We start from the raw sequence: 23544 nt of genomic DNA, 5'->3' as shown, positions 1-23544 counted from the left end.
TAAAAATAGCTAAACTGACTGCCTGGAAGTGTGGCTGCACTAAATCTATGGTAAATATGGGAAAGCTACTATAAATATTGAAACTCTGTACTCCCCCCATGACACTAGGATTACCATCATCATGCAAAGAGACACCGCTTTGGTTCTCTTGCCATAGCCAATGCACAGGAAATATTTAAGCCTAGTGCAGGACAATATTTTGTATAGAACTTACCATATAGGAAGCAGGTACAGATAAGGTCTTCAGCCACTGCTACATTGGTTGCTCCGCTGGCAGGAATCCATTTTTAGCAGATGAGAATTCAGTAGACTTCTTGTGAAGTGTATCCTCTGAGAGGCATCATTTTATGAGGCCTGTCCTACTGTTTGAGCATAAGCAGAATAAACATGGCTGCTCCAGGCTATATACTGGTAGTCACCTTAATAATTGAGTCATAGTTCAGGGGATGCTGAACCTGAAAGGGACAGCTGGGATGTTTCTGGGGGCCTACAGTTAGCAGTGAGTGCAGGAATGCTGCCTAGTTCATGGAAAAGATAAGTAGAAAGGGGGGTTGTACTGATCTACAGATAGACGCTGAACAACACATGGGAGAAATCGTGGCCCCTGCTGCAAAATTCCTCAGTGATTGCAGTGGGGCTAGGATCCTACCTGCTAAGTGTTGTTTCCATTTGCAAACAAATGGTAACAACTCTTAATTATGCCCTGTGCATACAGATACTGCTTGTTGAGCCTCATCCAGATGGCACCATCTCAGCATCCACCATAGTCACTCTTGTCAGGGGAAAGTTGGGGGCTGCAGGGAAGGCAGGAGCTGCTCAGCAGCCTTCTGCAGAGCCAGAACGAATGAAGGCTCAACCCCATGCATTGTCATGCTATGCTTCTCACTGGGGATTCCCTTTCTCACCCAGTAGCCATGACTGATGCTCCTGCTCTGCTCTCCCAGCTGTAAACAAGGTGAAAGCTCACAATAGGGGAGCATGCTCCTGCTCTTGTCTTACTGATGACTTTTGAGAAGTTCCTTCTACCTGAAGGGGCCGCTTCCCAGCTTTTCTCTTCCCACTCCCCCTGTGGGCTACAAATCCCTAAGCAGTAACAGCTTAGAGGGATCGGAAGTAAAGTCAGTCCACCTTCTTGTCTTCCCCTGATCTTGGCACTTCACTGCCCCTCTTGTCTGTTTGTTTCTGTGCCTCAGACAAGGAGTTATTGGTTCTGAGTGTAACCATCCTGGCAGAGTGTTTGTGTTTCTCAAACACTGAGCATCAGTGCCTCTGAGATAATTAGTTTGCATGTGGCAAGTCTTTGTGAGTGTCCATCAAAAATAAAATTAATATTAATGGCAAATCAAATGCCATCAGTGTGAATCACTCTGGTGTGACAGGCTCAATTTCCAGCCTATGGCATCTTCTCATTCAACATATTAATATTGTGCTGACCTTTCGAACCCTATCTGTGAGATTGGCCTGGTAGGATGAATAATAGAAGAGAGTTAGGGTTATGAAGGTGTAACAGTTTGCTAATTCTGGGATGGTCTGGGAGTGGCAGAAGAACAGGGCACAGACCAAAGACTACCTTTCCTTACTGTGAGCCATCACAAAATGTTGGCCATTCTTACCTTCCTTGACCCCTCAGAAGGACACTTAGGTGAAAAGTATGAACCAAAGTAGCTCTGCTGAAGAAGAGCAACTTTCCCCTGTCTCTCATGCTCTAGGTCCAATCTGAATCACTGAGGCAGTGCAGACCTGGAAAGTGCAGGCAATTCAAATCTACTAGTGGTTCTTCAAAAAGTCTACTAGTGGTTATTCAACAATTTTCTCTGTGACCAACTAATATCCTTGTGGGTCATTTTCCCATTGAACATGTTTCCCTGAAACATCACTACATGGCTCTCAAAGTGTTCCACCCTGAAAACAACAAGGAAAGAAGCTTTGAAATCAGGGTCCATGGACCACGGTCATACGGCCAGTGATACCAATAGACCCTGGTGTCCAACCAACCAACAGGAAAGAAGAACATGTTAGGAAATGGCCTCCATCTGTCCTTGGCATACAAAATATCAACTGCTTCTTTCAGTGACAATCAGAAGTAAATGCTGCATGAAGTTCCTTTCTTTGCTCAAATGCCCCTTATTTAACATCATACTTGAGGAAAGTAAAAGATGCATCTCAGAGCAATAAGAACATTCCTGCTCATTGTGCATAATGGGCTAAAAATAGTTGTAAAGTATTTCTCTGTATTTATTTTTGATACAGGCAAGAAAGAGAAACTTGCTTCCTAGAGCAACACTGCTTTTAGATTAAGTTTCGACTTAGGACAAGAGAAATCAAGCTTTAAATTTCTGTACCATGAGGACATGGTCACAATATTCTTCTTGTGGTTAACGTAAGGGTTTTGTTCTTTAAGATAATGGTCTTTCCAGTATGATCTTATCCTGAAAAACAGGGACCTTCTTAGTCACTAGGTCCACCTTCTGTGTATAGTCAGAGTCAGATCCGACTCTAGTCTACTCTCCTGACTAGAATAAGTTGCTTCCTGCTTTGTACACATCAATACTTTTGTAGGTCGGACACAACCAGCTATGGGTGGGCTGCATTCACGTCTGCTCTATACATCGTAAACAGAATTGTCTACTAAGGTCCAGTCAGTCACACTTGTTCAAACCCACACAAGGAAATGGAAGAAATGGGTTTGCAGAGGTGTTGATTATTTGAAGACACTTAAAGCTAGCCAGATGCCTCCGAGGGAGTAATGTAAAGAACGCAGCTAGATTCTCAGATCCCAGATGAAATCTTTTGAGAATACACATGAGCAGATCTCTTCTTCAAGTATTTTCTCTCTTTTTTTCAATTGAGGCCATTCCAAATTGAGTTCTTTTGTTTCATTCCAACTGGTCAACTAAACCACTTTGTATTTTTTCTGTACCTTTATTAGATAAGGACACATGCGATTTCCCTGTAAATGAAGATTTTTTTTTTCTTGGAAACTTGCTTTCCTGCAAATATTTGTATCAGCAAAACTTAGTTACGAGAATTGATTGTAAAAAGCAAGCATAATAAGGCATGCAAAATGCATTCATTAAGCTCCTAACTACATTAGTGGAATTTTCACTAATGTAGCCACATCAGTATAGTCACAGCAGTACAAAACACAGACCGGTCATTGGCACAAAAGAGAACTTGTTTGGTACAGTTTGCTCCAATTTCCACACAATTTTCTATAAGGTAGATATCCATGGAAAATATTTACTGTTATTCTACCACTGCTTATTGTAATCTGACACAATGCCATGTCATGAATGTAGGCGAAATCCTGTGGCCTTGCCAGATGAAAGTGGGTGACTAAACACAATCAGAAAAAAGAATGAGACATTTCCATGAGAAACTTCAAAAAATATTTTTAATTTTCACTGGAACATTTTGAATTGTCACTGAAAAGCCAGAACCTGAAACAAAAATCTGTTTTCTAAAGAAGAATAAATAATTTGTGAGAGCAGTTGTCACATTCATTGAACATTTTCATACAGTTGAAATCACAGTTTTCAGAGTTTTGATGGAAAATTTCCAAACACTCTGCATGATGATTTACAAATAAAGAGGCCAAATTGGACTACTAGTCTAATTTGCATGTATTCAATATAAGAAGCCAAGATGACACTCAACACATTTTATAATCATAGTAAAATAGGCACATAAGGGACCTAAAGAGTCCAACTCCCTTTTTCATGGTAGGGTCATTCATGGCTAAAATATCCCAGCTCACTGTTCATCTAACCTTCACTTTAAAACTTCCAGTGATAGAGATTCCTCTCTATGTAATCTGTTGCAGTGTTTAACTGTCCTATCGTTAAAAAGTTTGTCCTAATATCCACTCTAAATTTCTCATAGTGCAATTTAAAAAGTTTACTTCTTGCCCAGGCCCTTGCCACCACAGAGAGTAGTCTACGGTCATGTCAATGTTACCTCCATGCCACACCTGGGAGCACCACTTGAATCAGATCACACTGGCTTCTACTCCACATACATCAATCCCAAAAAAGAGGCAGTGTGGGTGACCCTAAGCATGCACCCAGAACCAGTCTAAGTCTGGTGTTCTCACTGAGATGCTTTCAGGGATGCTCTAAGGGAGCGACAGTGCCTCCTTTCTGGGATTTGCATGTAAAATCAAGTGGGAAGGATTTGCTTCACAGCAGCTCACGGGCAGTGTAGACACCACTTTTGGGATCTTTTGCAGCATAACTTACTTTGCAATCATACTGCTAATCTTTCTCCTGACAGCCCAGAGCCAGGGAGTTCTCCGAGGCAGCTGCTGAATGATTGTCCGGATGGTTCTCATTGAATAACTGGAAAACACAGACCTCAGTGAGCTGCAGCAGACCATAGGCAAGACTGCATCCGATGGACTTAGAAACCTTTGAACTACATGCACATTCTCATGGGTTTGCAATTCGAAATGACAACAGCATGTCAGAGAAATCCATCTGCGCTGCATCTGTGGGAGGAAGCCTGGAGCTGTAGCCTGGACAATCTCTAGCTCCACTGTTTTTCCCACATATTCACAGAGGGATTTATTTGGGCCTTTCTTTGAAGCTGAGGGGTGGGTGAAGGTTATTTAATTAGCCATAGTCTGTACCCAGTCAGCCACTTCAGTGGACGTCAGCCTGTCTGTGAACAAATGCTAAGTCTGTTTTAAGACATCTCAGCCCGGTCTTCAGCCACCACCCATCTCAAGCCAGACGCTGGCCTGTGTTCTCATTCTGCTTAAGGAGAAAAATAAAAAGAGGCCCCAGCATACTCAGTCTGCATGAGCTTGTTTCCCAAATAGCACGCTTGTTAGGAGAAAGTATCTTTAACTGGGAAAATAGAGACATTTTCCCTCCCTATGAGCTCCTTATCAGAATTGCTGGCCATCACCAAGATTTGAGACCTCAACTTGAGCTAAAGGACTCCATCCTCACAGATGCTGAGCTTTGACAGTTCCCATTGACTTCAGCTGTTGTCCTTTCTAAAAGCCTGGCTGTAATGTTTTGAGCCACACCCACATCTCCTCTGTGGATCAGGCCCAGAGGAAAATACACAGTGCAGTGGCAGTGATGCACAAGCACATTCACCATGGTATAGGAGGGTCAAGGAAGGCAAAAAGGCTTTATGGGATCCCCTGAAAAAATTGTGGCATCTTATAAACTCAGCACCCATCCCCCACACCCACCGGGTCAAGATCCCTCTTGAATGACTGAACGGAAAGAGGAAGCCCTTCTTATAATGTGTGTTCCCTCCCTCCCCCAACAGACGAAACAGAGGATAGATCATGCTCAAAAACTATTAGAAAAGAACTAATATGGAGCTGTCTCCAAAGAGCTGCTTTCCCTGTGTGGCAAGTGCCTTGTGGATTAACCTTTTGTATATGCAGAAATGGGAAATGAATAATTGAACAGTGCTTAGACGTAGCACTGTTCCCTGTCCCACATGCTGTATCATCCAGACTCACAGCTCACTTTACAAAACCCCTTCAGCGACACCTTTTAATTGGGATATAGGGGAGGGTTGGTAATGAGTGTTATTTGCGTAATCATTCCTGAAGATACATCCTGGATCACATAGGGTTTAGTATAATTCTGTAAACAAAATTATACACAGCAATGAATCTATTAACAGCCATTTATTTTCCTCCCAGAATGGTAATGCAGTATGGATTCACTGAACGATACACCTTGGTATAATGGCCTAGCAATGTGATTGGGTTAGCAGCGAAAGCACCAATCCTGCAAGTGGATTTGTGTGGATAGAAACCCTGAACAGATCCAGCTGCTGGACTGTGACCCCGATCTTTCTTCTTTCCTGGTTGAAGAGCAGGCAATGTGGCATGCCTTTGATGTTTTGTAGACCAGGGGAAGAGGAATTGTCCTTGGAAATATACTACCTTCATTCCAACACGTGCCATCCTGGAGATTCAGTCATCCCCAATGGAAGCACTATCAGAGTGAAAAATCACCCCAGCATCCTGGACAAAACATAAGAAAGAAAGAAGATGAGGGGAAGTGGCCTGAGGTGCTGGAGAATAAGACAAGCAGGTGGGATCTCTTTCCAGCCAAGCAGTTTTCTTTATCCAATTTATTCTTCCCTTGCATGCGTGCTTTGTTCTTTCACCAACCCTTAGTGACGGGAAGCTGATGCAGACATTTTTCACCCCCACGTTTGAAAGCATTTCTCGGTCGATTCTTAATCTGTTCTCTAAACTCTGACATTTTTACAATTTCCCAGGTGAGCCACTGGAATTCACAGCCTTCCCAAACTTCAGGGAGTGAGCGTGATATAGTTCCTCTGCCTAAATGGCAAAGGCTGCCATGTCACCACAGCTACCTGCGCCGTAGATGCTTAGCTGGGAATTTACACCTTGGTGAGGACTCTTTCCGTTCTTAAAGCTGCCACAGCTATCACAACAATTCATAACCCCAGAACTGCTCCACGCCTGGTGTTTTATATGTGACTGCCTTACTAACCCAGGACCTGCAGAGGGTATGGCTGAATGAGCACATCATACGTGTTTATAAGACAAGTGTCAGGAATGCTACGCCTTTATGAATCATCACACATCTTTCAGAACCAGTTAGTCTCTAAGGCGCCAGCCACCCTGCCCTGCCTTCTGCCTGACTTCAGACTAACATGGCTAACTGCCTCTCTCAAGTGTTTATTTCTCCTTGATGATGTAACCCTTTCTAGGTGGGATAGGAAGAAGGGCAAAGAGGCCCTTAACTAAGCCCAACTGCATAAGGTAGCCAGCTTCCTTGAATGCCGTGTCAGGTATGTCCCTCTGTTTCTTTATTCCCATCCTTGAGTTCAAGGATGTGTGTGTGCAAGTGCATGCCCCTCCAAATCCCCTAGCAGCTCCTCAAGAGACTCTGCTTACCTATGTCCTTCTTGCCCTGGAGTCAGGGTGCAATTGCTGTGGGTCTCTCCCCCTTGTTTTGTTGCTGGTTCAACCTGGCCTTGGAGCCACCCAAGCGTGACCTGCAAGAAGACAGATGATACTGTGGTGGGGAGGCACATCTTTCTCCCAAGGAACTTCCTGTCTGTGTCTAGCTGGTGTGTATATAACATACATACTGCTTGCTGCTCTCACGAAAAAAGTGCAAGGGAGCTCCTTTGGGGTATGCATGTAGTAGAATTTGGGGTACTTCATATTCATGTATTTGGGCATGTCTACATGTGCCTTTACATGTGCCTAAACTTAATGTGCATTAGCCCTGCCCTGTTCATGGCTAGCTCCCTCTCAGTCTCATGGATTTTTTAGTTTCTGAATTTAGCCCTTTTGCTGCTTGTTTCCTGGTCCCTGATTCCCAATTCCTGATTCCAACTCCTGCCCTTGGCTTTTGGGCTCTGGCTTTTGACTCTAGTCATCTCCTAGCTATGGATCTTGAACCCTGACTGCTGGGTCAAGTTACCCATGGTGTGGTCAGTCCAATGAGGCCTTTTTGAGAAGGCTTTATATAGGTCTCATGAAGATAATGTCAGTTGTTACCAAAACATTAGCAGTATAGGCACTTTGTAGGCATTGGTTGGACACTGGCTTCCAGCCATACCCAGGGAGCACATCTTTACTGCACTTTAGCCTAATGACACTCTGCAGTAGCGCGGTGGTTAAAAACCCTACAAATCACCTTACTGTGCAGTGTTATTGGGGTAATGCACAGTAAGCATCACAAAATAATTATGCACCAGTGCTACTATGCGGGAACTCTAGTTATTGCACATTTAGTTAGTATTTTATTAAGCAAGTTCTAAACTAAATATGCAGTATCTAAGGCACATTAATGAATGAGTAGACGTGGCCAGGGAGATTTCGAGACAGCAGTGGAACGTTCACAGGTTTGGAGTAAGGGGGTAGTGACCTGAGACACTTGCTATGATATGGCAGTGAGAAGTAAAGGTTCAACTCATTCCCCCTTGGTGTTACAGATCAAGTAGTCACTCCTCTTCCTAAGCATAAGACGCAAACAGGAGATGCCAAAAAAATATGCCCCAAATAAGAACATTACCAGCACATTTCTACCAGGACTTCTGTAGAATCCTGCAGTTCAACTAGACAGTGAAACTAATGTAGTCCCAAGGATCCCACACATCCTTACAGTTAACATGATCAGTTCAGCTGGGAAGTTTCTAATTACTCATTTGTGTGTTTCACTCCAGCAATCACAGATGGAGTTAAAGCAACGCGGTGGCATGTTTGTTTTGTTGGGATACACACGTAGCTCACTGGGGACAGCTTAACCTTCCATATTTGCTACTGAAGTACTTATTCCACAACACAGGTTAAATGCCCCTATCCATCACTGCCACTAGATGACACCATAACACTGCCATGCAAAGAGTATTTTGCTCTCAGGTGGAGGTAGTTGGTCCATTATGTTTAGTGGTGGGATGATCGTACATGTCAAGACATGTAGTTAACTGTGTTAGTCTACAGTCAGGCAAACGGCAGTGCAGACATGCACCTTTCATTAGTCTATAAAGGTGTGTATCTACCCCGCCTGTGGTTCTACAATCCTTGCTTGGGAGTGTTATTTCTATAAACATCATGGCCTGTTTCCAAGATATGGCATGCAGAATAATATGACTAAATCAATAGATCTGGGGGATAATTAGGTGGTTACTCTAGGAAATCAAACCTGAAATGAAATCACAGTCCTTGGATTCTAAGACCTTATTACCAAGACTAAGGGTAAAGATAGATAACACAAAATCAGCTCCTAAAACAAACCTATTGGCAACCATGAGGAAAAGAGGCGAGCCAGATAAAGTCTGTACTACATTGTTTGTTTATCTTGCTTTCCTAATATTTGTTGTTTCCATAGTGACAGATCCATCTTCACCAGTGTCAACTCATTAGACCTAGTAATGACAAGCCATCTTTTTCTAATGAATTTCTGTTAATCTCTCTTGTGGCAAGTCCCTATTTACTCTTCAAAATGGCATTATGCAACTCCCAGCAACCTGGAATTTATTTGTGCGTTTTGTTAATGTACGCGACTCAGTTTCACAATTTCATACTTCTGGAATTAAACTGTTAAAGAAAATAAACAGCACACATGGGAAAAATTCTTGCTGAAGATGGCTCAGTGCTTTAGTAAGTTCATGGACTTGCTTTTTCACTTCTGGAAATCTGACAGTGAAATCCTGACTTCAGTCGTAAGTGAAATGTGTTAATTGTTCTCTGTTACATCACTGTAGCTACCTAGGGTGTGTGTAAACAAAACAGGGGCCCTAAATGACGTGATGCGTTTTAAAAAACAGCGCTTCAGTTTAGGGCTGATTAAACCCCTGTGTCATGCACACACCCCAGTGACTTACCTGCCTCTCCAGCGGGGAAGGGAGGGCAAGCTGGCAGTGGGTGAAGCAGTCCCTGGGCTGCAGGGGAGGAATGATGCTTCCCTCCACGGCAGCGGCGGCTCCCCCTCACCCTGCCCCAGGTGACACCTACTCACAGGCACCTGGCTCAGGCAGTCCAGGGGGCACCGCAGCCGTGGAGGGAAACACCAGGCCCCTGAGCAGCTCAGGCAGGCAGGCTCCAGGGGGGAAAGAAAAAAAAAGATCAGAAGCTTGCCGCTTTTCTTGGGTGGAGCTGCTTCCCTGGGCTGCTGCCAGGCTGCCTGCAGGGCTTCCTGCAGAGCCGCGGAGCTGCATGGAGCCCGGTGCTTTGCTCCACAGCTGTAGGGGCAGCAAACTAAAACTCCTCGAAGGAGTTTTAGTTTGCTGCGCCCCAAGTCATTTAAGGTGCATTACCCCACTGAATTTCTTACAGCAACTGGAATTAATGCTCAATATGCCACCGAGGCATGCAGACACTGACACCATTAAAGCGGTGCATGTCTTCATGTGCACCTCTGTTAGGCTGGAGTACACTAATTAACTCTGCAGCAGGGTTGCTGCTACAGAGTAAAAAACTCCACAGCAATGCACATGTAGACACTGGAGGGGCTGGCTGGGGGACAAGAGCGCTTCAGTGCAGGGGTTGCTTGCTGGATAGCCCCACACTGAACAATCTTCGTACCCCAGCCAGCTCCACAGCAGCAGGTTGAGCTGGGGGCGGGGAGCAGCCCCAGGCTAGCAGGCTGACCCCTGGGGTCCTCTGCCAGCTGGGGCTGCTCTGACCCAGCTCAACATGCTTCAGTCCTGGGCACACATTCAAACAGCACTCCTGGGACCAATAAAATCTGGAGTTTATTGTTTCACATTAATGGCATGTGTAGATATGCCCACATGCACTGATCAACACTGAATATTACTGACTGTTACCTAGGTCACCATGCAAAGAACTATTGTCCTGGTTAATACAGAGATGCCAAACCCCTTCTGCCTTGCATAGGCACTAGGATGTTGAGTTGTCTAAAAATCATCTGGAACCACCCTTGGCAATGGTGAATAGGGCCTTCCCAAAATGAAAAGGCACAGCAAGTGTTCATTCTTCAGCAATGGAGCATCATCATACAGGTCTATCCTCTTTGCTTTTGGAGGAGGTGAGATTGTAGCAAAACTGTAGGTGATTAAGACTGCAGAGGCTCATCACTGAAAAGAGAAGATCACAGAACGGAGCTGCCACTGGAGAGGGAGGTTCAAAGAAATGCATGGCACAGTGCAGTCGTGTGGATCCTACAGTCATCTAATGGGTACACAGTCCAAAGAGAATGTAAACGACAAGGCTTAGGGGTTCCTGGAGTCAGGCACCCTGAATCGTTTCATCCATTGCAGACTGCTTGATTGAATTATTAAATGAAAGCACCTCACTGGAAGCTAGGGTTGGCTGAGGAATATATGGAATGTACGAGGTGCCCAAAACAGGCAGACATAGAAAGCCAAGCCATGCGGGCTCACACATTTCCTGAAAAATGGCCTGCCATAGCCTAGCCAAGCATTGCAACGCCGAGTTGCCCTTCCACTCCTCATTCATAACTAGTGAACTTTCCAGAGGGTCACTGCCTACTCGCATAGAATCACAGAATCGTAGACCATGAGAGTTGGAAGGGACCTCAGGAGGTCACATCTAGTCCAACCCCCTGCTCAAAGCAGGACCAGCCCCAACTAGATCATCCCAGCGAGGGCTTTGTCTAACTGGGTCTTCAAAACCTCCAAGGATGGAGATCCCACACCTCTCTAGGTAACCCATTCACCACCCTCCTAGTAAGAAAGTTTTTCCTAATATCCAACCTCAACTTCCCTCGCTGCAACTTGAGACCATTGCTCATCTCCAGCTCGGTGCCTGCACTCTCTGGCAATGTATGTTGTCCTGTTATCCCAGAAACTCCAGGCCCATATTTTAGACTTTCATTTAGATTCCACTCCACTCCTCCCTAAACTGACCAGGTTTTGTTTACTGAATTAGAGTGTGATTTGATAACTGACATGGTGCTCTGTTTTCTGATTGAGGGGAGAATACTGAATTGCTTTAGCAATCATTTATTGAGTACCTAAGATACAGAAAACAGAGATAACAATGTACGGGAGATAAAATTCTCCATTAAAGAAATCTCACTTAATAGCTGGGCTAGTAAATAGTTTTCTCATCATCCTTCCCCCGCCCCTGCACTGAAATGTGATGGAATGCACAAGAACTGTAGATATTAATTCATCATTACACGATACAACAAAAGAAAGCAGCCAAAATAAAACCAGTAATATCACTGCCTCAGGCTGCAGCATTCAGACAGGGGGTTCTGAATCATAATGGTTCATCTTCTATTGCAGCAGTGCTGTGACCCTATACCCTAGGACTTTCAGGCCAGTAAAATACAGAGCCCAGCTGTGCTTACTTTATTCATGCATGGACATATGGTGAGTATAGTTCATCCTGGTGGATGTATCTAGAGGCATTTATGTTGGAACAGAAACCTCTGAATCACCTTGCATTTCTCCCGAAGGCACTCCTTTTGGCTCCTGGTAGGTTGGTAGATGAATCAACAGCTGATCAGTGCATGTACAGTCTGGGTGGAGTTTAATATAAAGCACTCCCATGGGGAGTCTTCCATGGTATATAAGGCCCCTTTTCAGAGCTGAACATCACAACGTTTTGTGTCTGTTCTGGTCCTTTGCCTATAGAAATATCCAATAAATATCCTCAGTAATTAATTTGCTGTTGAATTTAGCATGAAACAAGGATTTCTGTAATGGCAAGGTGAATATAGAAACATGTACAGTAAGCTAATACTTCAAATTGAATTCCAGTCACAGTTATTTATCATTTGCAGTTAAACTTACTCTTAAAAAATTCCTGTGTTGGATATTTTCCCCACAAACTTCAGGCAGTTACCTAATTTCCAATTTACTGTCAAGTCCAGTCTTGGCTCATCCCAGGGCCAGGAATTAAAACATCATGTGCTATTTCCCCAGCCTTCCTGAGAGCTGGGAAATATGGGAACAGGACAGAAGAAAATAGGAGACATAAACCCTGAGAGGAAATAGAAGCTGTGTGTTAAGTGTCCTGGGCATGTGGGTATGAGACAGCAGTGGAACAGAGAAGGAGCAGGGCACAAGGTACCTGGGGCTGGGAAGGTTAGAAAGGCTTCAGTTGCTTTGGGGTGGGAGAAGAGAAAGGGCATTTTCTGCAGCTTCAGATTTATTACTTGGTTGGAGCTTGTGAACTGGGGACTGGTAAAACTCTGCATTGTGGTAAAGGCAAAAGAAAACAGGTAGAAACACTGAGTGGTTTCTAGGCAAAAAGGATGGTCATATTTCTGGCTAGAAGACAGATCTTTCTGGTGGCCATCTCAAAAGGTATGCACTGAATCTGCAAAAGGACCCTGTTCATAGAGCACTGGCTCTCATTACGTTTCTTCTGAACTGGGCACTGTGGATATCATTTTATTTTTTCCCCACACAGGAGTCCCATAAAATAATTTAATCACATTCAGCTGGGTTGAGCTTTTCCCCTGAGCAGTGGATACGACACTGCACTGGGGCACAAGAACGCTGGGTTCTGTTCATGTCCTGCTACTGGTCTGTTGGGTCACCTTGGGCAAGTCACTTCATTTCACCACCATCAATTCCCATTTCTATAAAATGGGAATGGAGGTACCAGGTACAGAACCAGAGGGTGCAATGGTACAGTCACACTGCCAAGAGCTCCGGTCTCCAGATGCATGTGCACCAAGCTCTCTACTGCTGCCACCCACCCCTTTGCAGCATCCTGGATCTGCTCCTGAAGGGTACTGATGTCCTTTCCAAGGTGTTTTGAGATCCACATATTGAAAGTGCTGCATAGGAGCTAACTTCTAATATTAAACTGGGGAAAAAGATGCCCAGGGTTCCTTACCATGAGAATGGTGAGTCTGAAACTGCTGGCTAAGCTGCTTTGGGCCTTTTCACAATAGCCAGTCAGTAAACAATAATTCACAGTGATTACATAGCTTGGTATTGAACATAGTGCCATTTCAGCTTGCTCACTTACATGTCCTTAAGTTTCCTACCTGTCATGTCTTCAAATCTGAACTGTAATGAACTATCTCTCAGGCATGTAGCGAGCATAACAAATGTGTTTGTTTTAAAGGTGTGTTACAAACCTCATCAACAGGAATGAATGTGATCTTTTCCAGTGCTGAGCTCATGGGAATGAAGTTCAGTGTCATAACACCCTGTCATCTATTGTATAAGAGGCTGCCTACACTTGGCTTCCACAAATGAGAGGTTTTCAGGGGCAGAAAATATGAATATGAGTTGATGCCTCTAAAACATCTACTTAGTACCGTTCCTAGACTCCTCCTAAATTGAACCTGTTACAAATGCTGTTTCACACTGAAGAAGCAGAGACATTAGGAAGAATTGTTGGCAAAGATCTGGCAGTTGGCTTGATGAAATATGAGCAAAAAAGTTTGTGCAGATGTAGCCAGCTATGGATATTCCCATTTTGAGAGCCAGGTTCTCCGTAAGCTACAGCGCAGCTTCACAGCAGCTGACCTTGACACGAGGTGACCCCTTTGGAGATGCTCTGAGCTGAAGATCACCCCGAGAGGAAATAAGGTGCACCATCCACTCCTACCACCTCTGGATCTTTACTCACACAGGCAAAAAGGACCTTGCAATGATTTCATTTGGATAGGTTGAGCTCTCAAGTCTCCTCTAGTTCATATCCTATGAACATCCTTCGGGATGGGAAGTAAGTCTGATGCTCTTTTGAAATGATGATTGAGCCTTCAAGGATGGTTGTCGCATCTTTTTACAAATATTGAAAACATTAGCAAACCTTAAGCATGCCATATAAGAGAGTAGTTATTATATCAAGGTGGTTCTTTCACTGTATACGCATCACTTGCCAAATTACACTAACTAAATACAGCTCAATAGTGGCTCTAACCATCCTTGACATGGGCATGTAACTGTGATTGTAAATAACAGCGTACACAGGCAGAGGCTGGAATTACATCCCTCCAGACAGCCATTCTGTAAGGGAGAGAATAGGGCACACCGGCTGTAATGCTATGCATTAAAAAGCACTTATGCTGCTAAAACCAGTGTTAGAATAGCACATAAACATTGCTGTCATGCTCTCAATGGGACTCTGGAGTCCAAATGGGAGCACTAGTGGCCTTTCAGAGCCTGCCTAGGGGGGGGAAAAAGAGCCATTTCATGTATTGTAATGACATGTGTATGCCATACTTTGCAACGAGCTCAGCAGCCTGCATGTCCAATACTGACACACCCACCTGTCCTGTGCCACCGTGCACACACAAAATGCAGAAAGGGTGACCCTGACAGCTTGGCAGCCCTCTTGCTATCACACATGGGATATGAAGGGAGCAGATGCTGGAATATGGAGCTGTTTGAATGCTTCTAGCTCCTAGGTGGCAAAAATCCAGCTAATGCATGTTGCATTCCAAATGCCGGGGGAGAGGGTTTGTGTAGCTGAAGCATTCACTTCTTTTCTAGGTTATTCTACCCATGCACCTGGTCACGCGCTCCAGCACCAGCTAGTGCAGAGGCAGCCTGGGTCCAAATGAGAAACATGGGCAAACCTAAGCTCACCCCTCACCTGCCCAAAGACACAACACAAGGGAGACCAAAAAAGTAACTCAGGTGTCAACCTAAGTATATTTTTCCTGTCTGAAGCCCATTAACAGACTATGACAGCCCTTAAAAACACTGGAAATGGACTGAAGCATCCTACTCAAAGAGTTGCACTCTTATGGATAGCTAGGATTAACCATATGGTTCTGTCTCTATACCTCTTGGCTGCTTATGGTCCACCATGTTCTGTATGGGCACCTGCATGTGCCATGAACCTGGGCATAATTATAAGAATAATTCTCCCTTACAGACCCATTTAAAAATTGAATAAAATTCCAGGTTTTTCTAACTTTTCTATGTCTTTAAAACACCTTGTCTGAGTCCCTTTGATTTCGGCCCACAGGAAAGCTGATTTTTTTTAAGAGAAAAGAATGCAATACAGTGATATGATGCAATGCATCACAATGTGTTTGGCCTGTCTTGCGGAGAATATGGAGGAGGTTTCAATATTGGGCCTTCTGCTGGAAAAGTGCTTACAGCTTTTCGAGTGGAAAGCTGCAGTCCTGCTAGAACTTGTTGTGGAATTCAGTAGCACTCCTTCCTTTTCTTTCCCATGGACTTTCAACTTTTAATTTATTCTGTAAATATGACAATTATGGTAAATTTGTTCAGTGTGAAGGAAGTTGCTTCTTTTCCCTGAAAATTCAATAGAGCACTCCTGCTGAGCAGAAACTCAGATTACGTTAGCCTCTCTCTGCATAGAGAAACACAATTTGCCAGCCTCCTCTTTATGGTTTGAAATCCAGTGAAGCAGGCAAGATGATGAGAAATGTCTGCTTTGGAAAATAAAACTGAAGTTCCTGGTTAGGGTTAAGTTTTGAAGACTACAAAGGTTTAGTGAAATCAGAAAAGCCCTTTTTTCTTCTTAAAAAAAGCCAGCTTTACCTGTGCATATTTTCCATGACTTTTTGTTAGTTTTAAGCAATAATGTAAAAAAAAGTGTTGTAAGGATCTCCAGATCCATACATTTATCTTTCAATGTTTTTATTTTCTCTCTCTCTCTCTCTCTCTCTGTTTTTTATTTATTTTTTATGGTTTTAATGACATGTCTCCTTATAGCAGGGATGGTCAACCTCTGGCATGAGTGCCATGAGTGCCAAGATGCTTCCATGAGATAGGCCTTGTTTATCTATAGGCTTCTCCTGTGTCTTCGTCACTCCAGGATTTCAGCACCTCAAATATTAATGAGCTGACTTACATGACTCCTGAGAGGTTGGGAAATACCACGAGACTTATATCCCCATTTTATAGATAGTAAATAGTAGTGGGTTCCCCATTGACTTCAGAATGAAGCCGGCCCTCAGAGTGGGTACTAGGGAGGAACCCAAAAATCATTCAGGCCCTTACAGCTGAAAAATCACCAAGATGATTTGGATGCCATCTTTGTATTAATTTAAATGAAAGTTGAGAATTGAGCCCCTCCCCCATCGAGCAGTTTTGAGAAACTCAGCCTTCATTCCTGTGAATCCTAAGATACCTTGCCTTTACATGGAAGGAAAAGGAACATATTGACAGACCTGGTGCATGCAGAGAGAGAAGGCTATCGCAGGCTACATTGCAAAGAGGCCTTTTGCAGTAGTTTCTTCACACCCCACCAGGATGTAAGATACCTGGAAGGGAGAGAAAGGAAGTGAAAGGAGTCTAACATATTGCAGGGGACCAGAGGGAAGAGAAACAAGGTGAGAAAGAGGAGATAGAAAGAGCTGAATGTAATGGAGAAAGCCAAACATGCCTGTGGACCATGGGCACTAACAACCAAGTTGCTGTGCTCTTACGCGTGGGCAAGGGGAAATGGAAACAACTACTAACAGCTAGGGAGCGAGCGTGTTATCACTGTAGCTGAGCTCCATTCCATCTGGTCCAAGAGGACATGGAAAGACCTAGCTGTGACTCAGGGAGAGATCCTCCAAGTCCCTCAGTACATAGCAGTCCAGGCCACTGAGATGGTGTCAAGAGCATTGCTTAAGGAATGCAGTTAAGGATTCATTATCTCTTTAATCCTTTTGGTCCAGGTGGATGAGGACATATGTATGCTTTGATCTTCAGTCTCGCCCTTTCCAGCATAGCACATCCCCTTCAGGATTGCTTACTCACTGCTAAGTGGTGGGATATATCCTTTGAAGGCCACCCACAAAAGGTTGATAATGTAGTGATAAAAGTTTGGTATTGAGAAGCAATTTGGAGACCCATCTTTACTTGAAAGACTAGGGAGGTTGCAAGTTGGGAAATGGTCCCTCGGTCAGTAAGGTAGAGAGACTGAAGGACTGCAGAAGGTTACTTGCTGCTCTCACAAATAAAGCTTGTTTTTTAATTCTTGTCATTTATGTATGCCTGTCTTTATAAAACCTGCTGATCACTACCTGGTGTTTGAAGTGGTGAAGGAGAAAGAACTTGACAGTTTTTTGAGATGCAAACTGAAACAGAAGCTGGAAGCTGAGAACAAGTGGAGCAATAAATGTCTAAGTGATCTGCCTGCACAGTTAGCTAAAAGGATAGCTAGATGTGAAAGTTTTGCATCTCTACCTGCCCTTACGCTGGTGGGCAACACAGCAGAAAACTGGAGGGCATTCAGACAAAGGGTTGAGTGGCACCTAGCAGTCACAGGGGAAGAAGAGAAGAGAAAAATGACAAATCCTTAATCTTTTTGCATGAGGTCAGGGAGGATGTCCTGGCTATTTATAACACCTTTACCTTTGCAAAAGGTCAAAGTATGGCATTATATAAAATACTGTCCAAATGTGAGGAGTACTGCATACCAAAAATAACTGACTATTCAGGAACAAATTTTTTTTTTTTTTTTTTTTTTTTTTTTGCACCGGTCCTGGAAACACTGCAATACCAGGTCAATGCATGGAGTGGATGGAGCACGCTCCGGTTCCACCACCCAATACCAAAAAGAATCTGCTCAATATAAACCTCCTGTAGAGGACATATCAGTGGGCCAAAAGCCCCACATTATCATTTATAAAAAAAACTTGTATACCTACTCTATTCTTAAGAGTAACAGTAAGTGGGGTAAAGATAGTGTCCTTCTGTGCAGAGGATTTTGAGACATCCTGTCAAAAAGCTTCTATTATTGTAGTGGAAATCAGGGCTTTAGCCTCTTGGTTGGCTCCCATATTGGCAATATTAGAAAGAAATCAGACAGGTTTCATTCAGGCATGACACTTATCAGGTAATATCAGAAGGTTTCTGGGACTGATCTATTCATCTAGGTCAGTTCCAGCTATATTGCATTTCTTGCTTTCAGAGACAATTTTTCATTGAGCAGGGTAATTTGAAGGAAGCCCTTTAAGGAGTTGTACCGAGGAGAAACAAACTGCATGTGGTGCATTGAAGCATTATATAGCTCAGTCTTGGTGCAAGTTAGCATAAGCCAGAATAGGATGATTTGCTCAGAGACATAGGTATTCCAAGTATACTGTATATATGGGGTAGAGTTTAACGTGACCTTTCATGAAGATGAGATACTATTGACGTGAACAAACCCCAAGACCTCAATGCACCATATCATGCAGGAAATTTTAAAAAATGAAAACCTGGAAGAGAACTCTGGGTTTAAATTCAATTATTCCAAGTTGAAGGCAACAGGAGTGGTTTTCACTCTCTCAATATTGGAAAATCTATACCACTTGAATGTAAATGGGTCATGAATTATTTGGGAGTGTAAATCATGTCTCCTTGCAAAATCCTCTTGCTGCCAATTATATCCATCTTTGGAAATGTCTGGGGGAAAAACCTGGGTAACTGGCATGCAGGCTGGACAGTTTTTACAGCTGTAAAAACAAACTCATTGCCCAAAATGTTTTCCTTTTTCAAACTGGTAAGTTCTCTAAAGGGTAGTTCACTACCTGCCCTTTGGTAGTGAAAAACACCTACGGAGGAGAATTTTGTAGCATCAACAACCAAACCTGCATTATCACCAGAGAAGGAAGCTTTATATATGCTCTTATGTTGACGAGAGGAAACTGCAGCAGGTACGCATTTTAGAGAATTCCAAGTGTATCCAGACAAACCATGCAGAAACGCAGAGCTCTTGTATCCTGATATCCTTATAAAAACCACCATGGCATCTTCAGACATGTTCTTTTCCACTTGTTGGTCTATGGGGAAAAATTGTTATTAAAATATGTGCCGCTGAGTTTTTTTTCCTTCCTGACTCCAGTCTGAAATAGCTCAAATTTCCCCTGGAAGAATTTAACCTGGGGTAAAACCTAAGACACTAAGTGCTACAGTTTCATGTTTTTTTAAGTGTTCAAGTGACTTAAGAGCTGAAAGTCAAGACAATTTAGACACTTTTAAAAAATTTACCCTGGATATTCCAAATGGCGGGGTGGAAACAATACTTCAGGGCTTCATGGTGTTGAGCAGGTCTCTAAAGATGGCAGAATTTTAGATACTGACACAATGATTAAAATACAGAACTGACCAAACTTTCCAGTATTAGCTGGGTTTTTTCATTAAAAAATTATCAAAAGAGGGGACAGAGAAGGGGAGGGAGGTAGGAGATGGCACTTGACCTATTAGACTGGCACCATAATTCCAGCAAGAAGCCACGTCTTCGAGGAATGGTAGTTCATTGGATGCGAACCCTGTCTTCCAGTATTCAGCATCAGAGACTGTGGGTAAGAATGAGGTGGGGTTAATGCCAGCTGTGGTGGCAGGATGGCAGATGCTGTAAAGGAAATGTAAGATTTAAAATACATTGCTCTGCAGAGTGTGTTCACCCAGCCTCTCCCCATCTCCTCAATGACAGCAATTCCTGTTCCCCATCCTCATCCTCTCAAGAAGATGGGAGAATTTGGGTGTAGTGACAACTTAGGCTCCCTCAAGAACCTTTCAGGTATGCCACAGGGTGTCACACAGTGTTAACATGGTTAGGGGTACAAACATGAACTTGTTTCACAACAGGAATCCAGAGATTTCAGCTAGGATTCCATGGTGCGAGAAACATTCAGACCTGTTGTGGTCTTTCTGAGTTCTTTGCGACAGAAGGATTGCTCTCTGTTTTTCCGTGGTTGAAAAATGAGTGAAAATTAAGAGCTGGCATTCTCCAAGGGATGCCTTGAGTCTAATGGGGAGGACCTCAAGTATAAGAAGGTTGAGGACACTGCCTCGTGTTTATACATTTCTGCCGAGGGACCAGCACGAGGACATTGGATCCCAAGGAGGTCAGAGAGCCCTCCAACTAAACTTTAGTTATAGTTAAAGGATCTCCAGTGTCTGAAGACAAAGGAAACTCCACCAGGATAAAGATATTACCACCAAGAAGACCTTTCCCATCCTCTTCTTTTCTACTAAGGGGTATATTTGCCCCTCATAAGGGAAAACAATTGACCAGTGAAGCTCTCCTTCTCTACAGCTGACATCATCCAATCTATGTTCAGCAGACAGTCAGCTGGACCCACAAAATATGTTCTTTCCTTGTGACCCTTAATGTTCAGTCCATTCTGGACCAGAAAAACTTCTCACTAGCCAGGGAATTTGGCTCTCCACCTTGTTTCCCCTGGGATAACTAATGACAGTGGAGTGTTGTCTCCTGAGATGCTGTGATGAGACCCTAATGGACATTAAAAAGCCTATACATGGAAGATACAAGATGAGACTTTACAAGCCGTCAAGCAAAATATGTCCTGGACCCCTGTGCGTCAGTTTGCTTACCATCAGGCTCTTCCCAGTCCCCATATTTACCACATACCACACACACCTTTTCCTCAAAACCAGCCCTCCAAAATTGGGCTGCATGTCTTAAGCAAGGGCACTGGTTTTTTTTCTTTACTGGAATAGAAGCAAGCAGGCAATGTGCTCTAATGGCTGCCAAGATAGCTGCAACTCATCTCTGACCCAGCAAGCAGAAGGGGTGGAGTCCTGTGTTAACCCTCTCACAGGTACACTAGCTATTTTTGTCATTCCTGTCTCCTATGTTCCTCTTCCCCTCCATCTAATATTCATGTAGCTTGTAATTGAAGAAGCAATTGAGTTGTCTCAGGGCAAGTGAGCTGCTGCATGCAGTTGGTAATATGTTGATGCACTCTGTGGTGTGGAAGCAACACTTCTTTTATTTACAGGAACTTATATAAAGAACTATATACAGTAAAGAAGAGGCTTGCTACTGCCATACTTGGAAGTTCCTGCTGCCTCGCTCAGACTGTCTGCCGGGATACCACATTTCCGGGACGTACTGTGTTTCCAGGAAGACTTACTCTATGTCACACAGGCAGTCAGTACTCTGGAAAAATCCTTTTTTTCTACATTCTGCCTTCCAAAAACAAGTACGTCTTAGGAGAGAGAGAGAGAGAGAGAGAGTGTGTGTGTGTGTGTGTGTGAGAGAGAGAGAGAGAGAGAGAGTGAAATAGGATGATAAGATTTTCTTTGCTGTCCATGGCTTCTATAGAGAGGATGCAAGTAGAGCCTTGGGCACCCTTTATGAAGAATGCATATCAGCCACTGAAGTCATAAACTGAGAGCCCTGAAGTCTCCATTCCTTCAGAGTAGACTTGAGCTGCTGCATGGATTGGTTGGGATATCAGCTTCTCAGTCTCGGAGAATCAGTCCAGTGCCACTTCTGGGTCTACCTCCAGCACTCATCTTGATCATACCACAAATAGTCGTCATCACTGGTGGGTGGGCAAAATTCACACCAAACTGTTTCTGCCTGTGCACTCAATAGCTGCAGAAGGTGACCTAAGAGGGATTAGGCTCTGACCCTGACCATGGTTGCAGTCAGTGCACACAATATAAAGAGGTATCTTTTACCTTTCTGTGATGTCCATAGCCCTAGACCAGTAATATCAGCCAGGGCATGGTCTGACGTGTAAGACAATGGACTGAATCCCATAAAGTTCAGTTTCCATCTCTGCTATGGCTGTCTTAGGGACATCAGTGACTCCCTCTACATCCTTTTACCTCCCAATTCACTTCCTCCCAGCTTTTTCCATTGTCATCTCTAAACTGGAAGCTCTTTGCAGCAGGGTGTATCTCTTACATGTGTTTGTACAAGGCCTGCACAATGGGCCTTGATCTTGCTCAAGAATTTCCAGGTGTTCTCATCTTCATCATCATCATTATCACCATGCATTTCCCATGATGCTCATGTCCTGTGCAATACTTCACTGCAGCCATCATTCCAAGTATGTTCTATACTGATACTTTACCTGGAAACTGGCAGCAGTCACTTAGTCCTTTGCGATCCCAAGACTGGGTGAATCCTCATGGGCAATGGTCATTGTTCTGTTGTTCCATACACTTGATCCCTCAGCCTGCTCCTGATTTTCCTCAGGGTTTGTTACATTTTTCTTAGGCCTGATCAGCTGAGGGTACACTATACCTGGCAGCAAAGCTGGGTAGCACAAAGTGTCCTAGTGAACATTCCCTGGGCATGTAGTAGCACCCCACTAATTCAGTCACACAAAGCAGATTTTTAGGATGCCAAACTCACTCTTTCATGGTTTGCCTGGATTTTGCAGCCCTGTTCATATATTTCCTATGACCATGTTAGAAGACTAATGATTGGGGTCATGACTCATCAGTCAGGTTCAGAATCAATGTCCTCTGTCTTTTGTCAACTGGGGAAAAAGAGATGGCTCAGTTATGGCTAGTGTCTGTGTTCTTTGACAAATTAACTTGTGGCTCATTTTGTCTGTGCTTGTATATGGGGTCCTTGTGTGCATGTGTACACCTTGCAGGAAAAGAGAGAAAGAGAGTCTCTACTCACCAAGTAGTCACCAAGACTTGATATTTCCTCCTTCAAGGGCCAACCTGAAAGCTCTAGGATATAGGAGTCATGATTAAAAACTGGGAAATCTACCTAGCACTGCCACAAACAATATCCTGCCACTAGTCTTATCCATATTTATCAACTGTTTGTTTTCACCCTATGTGGGCTGTGTTGACTCACCCAGTTGATGCCATCTATAACACCCAGCACAGATGAGGGGTTCTCCAGGCACAACAGCCCTGAATGATTCCCCTGAGCCTACCTCTGCAGCTGCCCATACAATTGACCTCAGAAGTTTGTGATGACATGAGGGAAGAGCTCCTACCACTTCTACAAAGCTCCTTAGGGGAAAGAGCCACAGCTCCTCCTATTGCTCCAGCTACAACAGCAAGCGGGGTCTCCAATCTCCTTCTGGCTGACTGCCACTTCCTGCCCCCACCCTAAGGGGAAGGGCAATGTAGCTCACAATGCAGGGAGAGGAGGTCGAGTCCAGGGTCACACAGTGTAGCAGGAAGCGGGAAAGACTATGCAATGCAATGGTAGGAGCATCCACACAACATGTGACACCGGGGGTATGACTCGCCCTGGTGCAGCCTGTGCAGCCCCCACTACTATATGGTCCTAGTCACTTGGAACTTGGAGAGCCCTGAAATACAACATCTAAGCAGATACTGGACTGGCTCTGAAGCCAACTGGAGTTCTTCTGTTGACGTCAACAGGCTTGAGTCATACCCACAGATACCAAGAAGCAGAGAAAAAAATACAAGAATGAAAGCGATACC

General features: G+C 43.9%; 1 pseudogene; it reads right to left on the bottom strand.

The window, feature by feature from the left end:
- Positions 1-17850: 17850 nt before the first annotated feature.
- LOC149862821 (U2 spliceosomal RNA) lies at positions 17851-18053 on the bottom strand (annotated as a pseudogene).
- Between the last annotated feature and the right edge of the window lie 5491 nt (positions 18054-23544).

This window comes from Crocodylus siamensis, chromosome 6, assembly GCF_052110815.1.
Source record: "Crocodylus siamensis isolate JL-2025a chromosome 6, ASM5211081v1, whole genome shotgun sequence".
NCBI lineage: Eukaryota > Metazoa > Chordata > Crocodylia > Crocodylidae > Crocodylus > Crocodylus siamensis.
This window is presented reverse-complemented; position numbering and strand designations above follow the sequence as displayed.